The 9,603-nt window shown below is 47.1% G+C and overlaps 1 protein-coding gene and 1 long non-coding RNA gene across 5 annotated transcripts in view; both read right to left on the reverse strand.

Annotated features, from left to right (window-relative positions):
- LOC311426260 (zinc finger SWIM domain-containing protein 6-like) overlaps positions 1-9,603 on the reverse strand; it is a 269,097-nt gene that overhangs the window by 212,234 nt on the left and 47,260 nt on the right. The gene's annotated exons all lie outside the window — the stretch shown is intronic.
- Positions 2,226-6,140, reverse strand: LOC311426390. Its single transcript, XR_014686698.1, has 2 exons — positions 5,660-6,140; positions 2,226-3,361 (listed from the first exon to the last, which is right to left on the reverse strand). It is a non-coding gene; the product is annotated as an uncharacterized lncRNA (long non-coding RNA).

A 9,603-nucleotide genomic window follows, 5' to 3' on the forward strand; every position in this document is an offset into this window, starting at 1 on the left:
GCCACAGGACTCATCCCACCAGGTTTCGCTTATGCCGATGATGTTGTAGCTGTGGGACTGGGCCAAGACTTCTAGCTCATCCATTTTATTCCTCATACCGCGTGCATTTGTGTAGAAGCACTTCAAATGCGCCTCCCTACACACGGCACCTTGTGAAGCAGACCAAATACCTCACTAGCAGGGACTACAGTCCCTCTGATTCTAGCGCACCATCCCTTAGCTTATCACCGGCGTGCCTGATTTTATCCCCTTCCCCCTTCAACTCTAGTTTAAAGCCCTATCTATCAGCCCTGCCAACTCCTGAGTAAAAATCCTTTTCCCCCTCTAAGAGAGGCGCATCCCATCTGGTGCCAGAAGGCCTGGAGTTGCATAGACCTTCCCATGATTGAAAAACCCAAAGTTCTGTCGGTTGCACCAGTCAATTCTTTCTAAAACTTCAATATGTGAACAAACTGTAGGGCACACAATTCTGCTTTCTGGTCAAAAAGAGAGATCCCTTCTTTTCTACTATAGTGTCTGCAAAATTGATCTACAAATCTGTTCTAGACTGTAAAGCATGTTATCAGTCTGCAGTCTTCATTCAGATGTAGGAAGTAGCTGTGGCTGCTGCAAGGAATATGCATATGCACACACCAAACTTATACCAAGTTGCTGGTGGAAAACATGGGCCAACAGCAATAGCTCAACATACTCATGTAAGTACAGACTGCGCTTGTTAATTATCCCATAGCTTATTAAGTTTGCAATTGATTCTGGTAGTTGATCTGAATTGCTGTCAAATGGTATTTTCTTATACACAAACATGTGCTTTTGCTTTAAATTCGTACAACTATTTCAAATCTAGTTGTACATATTTTAAGCAACCGTTAGATTCTATTTGGTTGCTTGAGTATTGTAATGAATAGGTATCTGGATGGAGCTTTAGACAAAGTTTTAAGCACAGCAGAACTTAAAAAGGAAACTCTACTTTAATTACATGATCATTGGCTTTTATTCAGTTAAGGATATTTGTTTTCTGAAGCCACAGCTTTTTTTTTATTTTTTAGAGATCAGTATTCCTCTATGTGCTGCTGTATACTTATATGATATCCATGTAGGAAGCCTCTGAAAATGCATCTCCAACTGTTTGCCCTTGAGTTTGTTTTGTGCTGCCATGAAAACTTGGTCACAAAGAGTGTTTGTGGTTTCCAGGCCTGATTAATACAATGTACTGTAAATAGGAATAGGAAACCTCCCCCCTCCAGCTCTTTTCCATTTAAATATTCCCACTGCTTCCAAGATTTCCCCAGCTTTCATTGTGCATTGTTTCAGATTAGTCATAATTTAAATATTTACTTTGTTCAGTGTAGCCTAGACATTGGGAAGAGTTGTTGGAATTTATCCAAACTTTTGGCCTCTGAACAGCATAGTATTAGGGTCTCATTGAGAGGGTCCTGTGATTTGAGATGTACCCCAAGAACAAGTGGAGGTACCAGTAAAACAGCATTTCAGCATCCTACTTTTATAGCACCAGTACTTATCTAGAAGGGAATTGCAGATAATGTGAGACTGCCTATTTAGATCTTGATAAATTCTTCAGTCACTGTTACTTCTTTCCTGTTAGTTGAAGAACATTAGAGTACTGAAATGGGGAAAAAAAAATCAAAACATAAAACTACGTATATTTATTTTTTTCTAGGTACAATGGTTACTGTTTTCATAAAATAGTTTGAGTTTTCTGATATGTGCTTTTAATGTGAATTATAACAGCGAAATGGTATTACATTTTTTGACTACAGCTGCTATAGCAGTGTGTGCACACATACTGTTTTAGTAAACAAAGCCTAGTAGCCAGATGGCAGTAATATTTAAAAAGCTGAGCTATATGGTTTGTGAAGCATCCAACTGGAATATACTGTGCTTTGCCTAGGTACCTTAGCCTTAGTACACAGTGGAAGACTTTAAACATGTTATCACTGCAGTGACTTGAAAGAACAAATACACTATTATGTAGAATATAAATAATGCTTATTAAACTTGCAATTGATTCTTTCTGATCCAAATTGCTGTCAGACTGTATTTACTTACATATAAACAGATGTGCTCCTGCTCTAAATCAGGATAATAATTTCAAACCTAGCTATGCATATTTTAAGCAACTGTTAATTGCCATGTTTCAAATAATTTCTGGTTTCATGAAGAGTTAATTTTTCTAATAGGCCTCTTCCTTACCCTTATTCCATCTATCCTCTTACTTCAAATGGTAAAACTTCGTGCATGTGATTAGCTGCTTGTCGTGGTTCTGCTCGAGTGGGCAGCCGAGCTCCACCACAGCCGCTCTCTCACTCCCCCTCCTCAAAGAGGAATGGGGAGAAAATATGTGAAAAGGGCTCAAGGGTTGAGATAAGGACGAGAAAATCACGCAATAATTATTGTAACGGGCAAAACAGACTCAGCATAAGGAGATAGTAAGATTTATTGCTCATTACTAACAAGCTAGAGAAGTGAGAAACTGTCGTGGTTCCGCTCGTGTCGGCCGTGTGGTGATCCCAGTTGACATCTGGCAAGTTGAAATCCCCCATAAGATCATGGCAGGCAGAAAAGGAAGTACAGAACACCACTGCCCAGGCAATAACAGCAGCTGAACCGAGATCAGAGCCTGCAAGGTCACCAGAGCGGTGCAAGTTGATAGACCTGGGGGATGACAAGGAAGAGGGCCGTGGACCACTGCTGCAGAGCCCCTCCCTGCTGACCCCCTTGGCTCCCGCCTTGCCTACCCCCGATAATGCCTCCCTCCGATAATGCCTCCCTAGAGGCCCGAGCTTTCAACCCACGAGAACGATGGGAGCAAGTGTGCCGGGAAGCGCTGAAGGACAGGGACCTGATAGGAATGGCTTTCCTGGTGCAGGTGTGACCCAATGGTCCAAATGAATATAATGACTTCCAATGGGACCTAATTAAAGAATTAAGAAAGACTGTGACTACATATTGAAACATGGGATCAGAAATTAGAGGGCGATTGATTAGGAACGAATATGTGCTATATTTGCAATATACTGTGCCTTTGCTGCACTTAGGCCTCCAGATAACAGGAGCACCTAGGACCCCAAGAACCAGATCAAAACAACCTCATGGCCCAGATTGTGACCAAGGCCTCAGAGAGCATGTGCAAAGAGATGAGGTGAAAAGTTCAACCCTGATGAAGACATCTTACTTCATCCCCATGATCCTCAGCGCACACCAGCACAAGACACCACGCAAGCACAGACAAGAGGAATTTATGGAAATGACTTCTTGTAGCTAATTTGAATACTAAACGGGGACAGGTTATGCATATGTATTGGGAAACTTCATGCATATGTAACTATTTACTGCATATAACCTGTTGTCGACGGGAGGAAGACACAGACGCTCAATATGAGTGAACAATGAACTTCAACTTTAATGGATAGCTCAGTCGCCTTTTATCTAGTTCGAACATAATCAACTCATACATATTGCAAAAACTAAGCTCAGGATTGGCTAACATTTCCCGCTCTTTTCAGGTAGTTCCTCCTTCTTTTAGCCACCATCCCGCCTTAGGGACTTTCCCCATCGCTCAAGGGCATCGTGTCCTTGAGCCTGATTGGCTCTCAGCCAGCTGCGTACGTGCCAGACTCATGTGAGTTGAGTACGGTACTTTACTAGCCCATTGCCTCCTAACTGCCCAACATCCACGTGTCCTATTTCACTTAACCATTCCTCCACAATTCCCCCGTTTTTATTTTGCGCTACAAATACCTTCTCTGTGAGTTGCTCTAGTTTCTTAGTTAGGCAGTTAAAGATTATACGTGCAGCAACTATAATCGATATAATTATAAGTAGAAAGCGAAGTCCCTCTTTAACTAAGAAAACCCATCCACCCATGTTCCCAAAAACAGATTTAAGCCAACCTTCAAACCAACTATCTTGTACTACAATTTTTTGTGTATGATCCCTTAACCATTTCAACTGGTCGTGAATTGACTAACCATGGTCAGAAAGATAAAAGCAACACATTCCTTCTACATCTTCACACCCATGTCCCTGAGCCAGCAATAAGAAATCAATAGCGGCCCTATTTTGCAATACAGCATGTCTTAGACTCTCCATATCTTGTGACATTTCAGAAAGAACTTGTGTTGTTACATTTGATTGTTTAACAGCCCAACAAGCAAGCTTATTAATGTCAGTCAAAGCGTGTGCAGTTCCCACACCAGGCACCAAAGAAGCAAAGAATCTTTCTGCTGGACCCCACAATTCTACATCATCATTACAGTCAGAACCCAGAGTTTTTAGTTCTCGTTTAATTCTTCTGCTCCTTGTCGAGTTCTGCCACGAGTGTAAATCTGGAGCGAAAAGTGTGAGTCGCCCTAGGTAACACGGTCCTCCAAAAGCATTGGCTGGTACTCCTTGCCATGCACGATCTCCACAGATCAAAAACATGCCAGAGAGAAGCAGCACAGCCGCCGCTGCTTCCATGGTTACGTCAGACAGGCTGCAGGGTCCTGATGTCCGTCCCTCTGCTCTGTGCTGACTCGCCACACGGTGAACTCCAAGTGCAGTGCTGCTCCTGGCGGTGACTGAGGGGGGTGGGGAGGCTCCCATTGCCCCGTAGCCCCAAGGCAGCGTTATCATTCTCTCTGAAGGCGGCAGTGGGCAATGCCCAGCTCCAGCACTTCCCGGCAATCCCAGTCGCTCTGTAGCGGCAGCAGCGACTCCCTGCTCAGCCTGATGTGTAGCTAAAGCGCTAGTGACTGTTCTCCAAGGCTTCAATAAACTTTTTAGCAGACTTAATATCATTAATAACATCATCAAACAATTTGTCCCCAAATTTACGCCACTCTGCTTGTTCAAAAAACTGTATCAGGATTTGTAAAACAACCCTGCGCTACTGTATATGCTAATAACCCTGGCAAATCTTTTTCTACAATCTATATCTAAAATGCTCCGCTTTTCTAAAAAGCATCTGAGCAAATTATACGCCGCTTGTCTTTCATACCTTTATATATACAGTTGCAGCCTTTGCAAAGACCTCGGCGGCGATTTTCCGGCGGGACCCTTTATAGGCTCATCCTGGGTGCGGGGACTCCCTTCCACCTTCCGAGCTGCGGGTGCGGACTCCACGTCCCTTTCACCTTCCCAACGCGGGTGCGGGGATTCTTGTCCCTTCCACCTCCTGGGCTGCGTTGCAGGACCGGATCCTCCCTTATTCCGTCGAACACGTGGCCCAGGATCACTGCCAGCAGTGTCCAAATCCCGTTCAGACCGGTCCCTGTTCGGGCGCCAATTTGTTGTCGACGGGAGGAAGACACAGACGCTCAATATGAGTGAACAATGAACTTCAACTTTAATGGATAGCTCAGTCGCCTTTTATCTAGTTCGAACATAATCAACTCATACATATTGCAAAAACTAAGCTCAGGATTGGCTAACATTTCCCGCTCTTTTCAGGTAGTTCCTCCTTCTTTTAGCCACCATCCCGCCTTAGGGACTTTCCCCATCGCTCAAGGGCATCGTGTCCTTGAGCCTGATTGGCTCTCAGCCAGCTGCGTACGTGCCAGACTCATGTGAGTTGAGTACGGTACTTTACTAGCCCATTGCCTCCTAACTGCCCAACATCCACGTGTCCTATTTCACTTAACCATTCCTCCACAATAACCAAAGCAAGTTGCCGTGTTAGGTGCGCACAACTTTGGTGGGATTAACCTCCGTGCTGCCCAGCGCTGAATAAACATACCTGCTTTACAATCTTACTGATTGTGGAGTCAGTTTTCCGCGAGTCACATATGGATTACACGCACCATTTACTCAGTCATTGTTAGAAAATGTTATGACTGGTCAATTGTTGGTGCCGTACGACTGCTGTCAGATAGTCACACTGATTTTAACGCCAACACAAAAATTACTCTGGGAGCAAAAATGGAAAGAAGGGTGTGAATTAGCTGCCCTGGGTAACATAGAACGGCAGCCTGGCAACCCCCTCCGGGGAGTCAGGATCCCACAGTTGATGGGGACTGAGCCGTTACTTGAACGGAGGGTCCAGCGCCACTTGCACCCCCGCTGTCACCTCTGAGCACCTGGCCACCCGCCCTGCCGCCGCTGGCTGCTGCGTTTCTCAGGTTCGAGCGCACGCATGCACGCACCGGGTGCTGCCATGTTCCGCCTGCTGTTGTGCCTGGGCCTGCCCCCCCGCGGGCCCCCGCTCACCGCCGACCGCCGCCGCCATCGCTGCTGTGCCCCCGCCTCCCCGGGCAGCCACCCCCCCCCCGCCTCTGCCCGCCGGCCCCTCTGCTGGCGCTGCAGGCCACCGACGTCAGCTTGGCCAAGGATGTGGGTGGATCCCCTGAAAGGGCAGCCACATATCTCAGCAGTGAAAACAGAAAACTCAATAAATCCCAGCAGCTGAAAAAAGTTTTCAAAGAATGTGGTGCTGTAGGGGTTTTAATTTGACGTTGTAATTTATAAATCCGTTGTAACAGATAATAAAACGGAAATAAATCTGTTGTAACGGATGAGGAATTCTACAGGCAGCTGACAGAAGTTGCGAAATCTTCAGCGCTTGTTCTCGTGGGGGACTTCAACTTCCCTGACATATCCTGGAAGCACAACACAGCCCTGAGGAAGCATTCTAGGAGGTTTCTGGAGAGTGTGGAAGATAGCTTCCTGACGCAGCTGGTTAGTGAACCTACCAGGGGTGGTGCCCCGCTAGACCTTCTCTTCACAAACAGAGAAGGACGGGTGGAGGATGTGATTGTCGGGAGCTGTCTTGGGCAGAGTGACCACGAAATGGTGGAGTTCACTATTCTTGGCGAGGCCAGGAAGGGGACCAGTAAAACCGCTGTATTGGACTTTCGGAGGGCTGACTTTGAGCTGCTCAGGACGCTGGTTGGTAGAGTCCCTTGGGAGGCGGTTCTGAAGGGCAGAGGAGTCCAAGAAGGCTGGGCGCTCTTCAAGAGGGAAATCTTAATGGCGCAGGAACGGTCTGTCCCCACGTGCCCAAAGACGAGCTGGCGGGGAAGAAGACCAGCCTGGCTCAACAGAGAATTGTGGCTTGATCTTAGGAGAAAAAAGAGGGTTTATAATCTTTGGAAAAGTGGGCAGGCCACTAGGGAGGACTATAAGGATGTAGCGAGGCTGTGCAGGGACAAAATTAGGAAGGCCAAAGCTCATCTGGAGCTCAATCTGGCTACTGCCGTTAAAGATAACAAAAAACGTTTCTATAAATACATCAACACAAAAAGGAGGACTAAGGAGAATCTCCATCCTTTACTGGATGCGGGGGGAAACTTAGTTACAAGAGATGAGGAAAAGGCAGAGGTGCTCAATGCCTTCTTTGCCTCAGTCTTTAGCGGCAATACCGGTTGTTCTCTGGAAACCCAGTACCCTGAGCTGGCGGAAGGGGATGGGGAGCAGGATGTGGCCCTCACTATCCATGAAGAACTGTTTGGTGACCTGCTACGGAACTTGGATGTGCACAAGTCGATGGGGCCGGATGGGATCCACCCAAGGGTACTGAGAGAACTGGCAGAGGAGCTGACCAAGCCACTGTCCATCATTTATCAGCAGTCCTGGTGATCGGGGGAGATCCCAGTTGACTGGCGGCTAGCAAACGTGACGCCCATCTACAAGAAGGGCCGGAGGGCAGACCCGGGAAACTACAGGCCTGTCAGTTTGACCTCAGTGCCAGGAAAGCTCATGGAGCAGATCCTCCTGAGAGTCATCACGCAGCACTTGCAGGGCAAGCAGGCGATCAGGCCCAGTCAGCATGGGTTTATGAAAGGCAGATCCTGCTTGACGAACCTGATCTCCTTCTATGACAAAGTGATGCGCTGGGTGGATGAGGGAAAGGCTGTGGATGTGGTCTACCTTGACTTCAGCAAGGCTTTTGACACCGTCTCCCACAGCATTCTCCTCAAGAAACTGGCTGCTCTTGGCTTGGACTGGCGCACGCTTCGTTGGGTTAGAAACTGGCTGGATAGCCGGGCCCAAAGAGTCGTGGTGAATGGAGTCAAGTCCAGTTGGAGGCCAGTCACTAGTGGAGTCCCCCAGGGCTCGGTGCTGGGGCCGGTCCTCTTTAATATCTTCATCGATGATCTGGACGAGGGCATTGAGTGCACCCTCAGTAAGTTTGCAGATGACACCAAGCTATGCGCACGTGTCGATCTGCTCGAGGGTAGGAAAGCTCTGCAGGAGGATCTGGATAGGCTGCACCGATGGGCTGAGGTCAACTGTATGAAGTTCAACAAGGCCAAGTGCCGGGTCCTGCACCTGGGGCGCAATAACCCCAAGCAGAGCTACAGGATGGGAGAGGAATGGTTGGAGAGCTGCCAGGCAGAGAAGGACCTGGGAGTGATGGTGGATAGTCAGCTGAATATGAGCCAGCAGTGTGCTCAGGTGGCCAAGAAGGCCAACGGCATCCTGGCTTGTATCAGGAACAGTGTGGCCAGCAGGGCTAGGGAGGTGATTGTCCCCCTGTACTCAGCTCTGGTGAGGCCGCACCTCAAGTACTGTGTTCACTTTTGGGCCCCTCGCTACAAGAAGGACATCGAGGTGCTTGAGCGGGTGCAGAGAAGGGCGACGAAGCTGGTGAGGGGCCTGGAGAACAAGTCTTACGAGGAGCGGCTGAGGGAGCTGGGCTTGTTCAGCCTGGAGAAGAGGAGGCTCAGGGGCGACCTTATCGCTCTCTATAGGTACCTCAAGGGAGGCTGTAGCGAGGTGGGGGTTGGCCTGTTCTCCCACGTGCCTGGTGACAGGACGAGGGGGAATGGGCTTAAGTTGAGCCAGGGGAGTTTTAGTTTAGATGTTAGGAAGAACTTCTTTACTGAAAGGGTTGTGAGGCATTGGAACAGGCTGCCCAGGGAAGTGGTGGAATCACCATCCCTGGAAGTCTTCAAAAGACGTTTAGATGTAGAGCTTAGGGATATGGTTTAGTGGGGACTGTTAGCGTTAGGTCAGAGGTTGGACTCGATGATCTTGAGGTCTCTTCCAACCTAGAAATTCTGTGATTCTGTGATTCTGTGATTCATCAGTATCTCTAGGAATCTCCTACCTGGCTGTGTCAAGTGGCGTGGATATGACTGCAGTTCTCTTCAAACTTGGTTTCAGTGAATCACAGAATCATCTAGGTTGGAAGGGACCTCCAAGATCACCTAGTCCAACCTCTGACCTAACACTAACAATACTCCACTAAACCATAAATCACTGCAATCTAAAAGGGCTGCTGGTACAGGCACATTTGCATTGGCATATGCTATTCACAAATTGTTTGCTCCAGTACGAATAATTTATGTGCCAGCGATACAGATGGCAATATTTAACAACAGGAAAACATTACATTGTTCCTTATCCAGCTAAATTAGACAGTTAAGTACCTAAACATTCTTTCTCACAAACCACCGTGTCCCCTGCTCATCACCTTTGGGTTTTTCCAGCTAAAACAAGAGTTGCTGTTGTAACATCACAATTCACGTGAATAACAATCTGTGTAGCTCAAAAGATTACACTGTTTCTCTCTCTCTTGGCGTAGAATATTTGCATTGTGCCAAATGCTAGTAGATATTTTCATATATTTTCTATGCTCTGTGATAGCTTAATATATGCAAA

This window comes from Aythya ferina (assembly GCF_964211825.1).
Source record: "Aythya ferina genome assembly, chromosome: W".
Taxonomy (NCBI): Eukaryota; Metazoa; Chordata; class Aves; order Anseriformes; family Anatidae; genus Aythya; species Aythya ferina.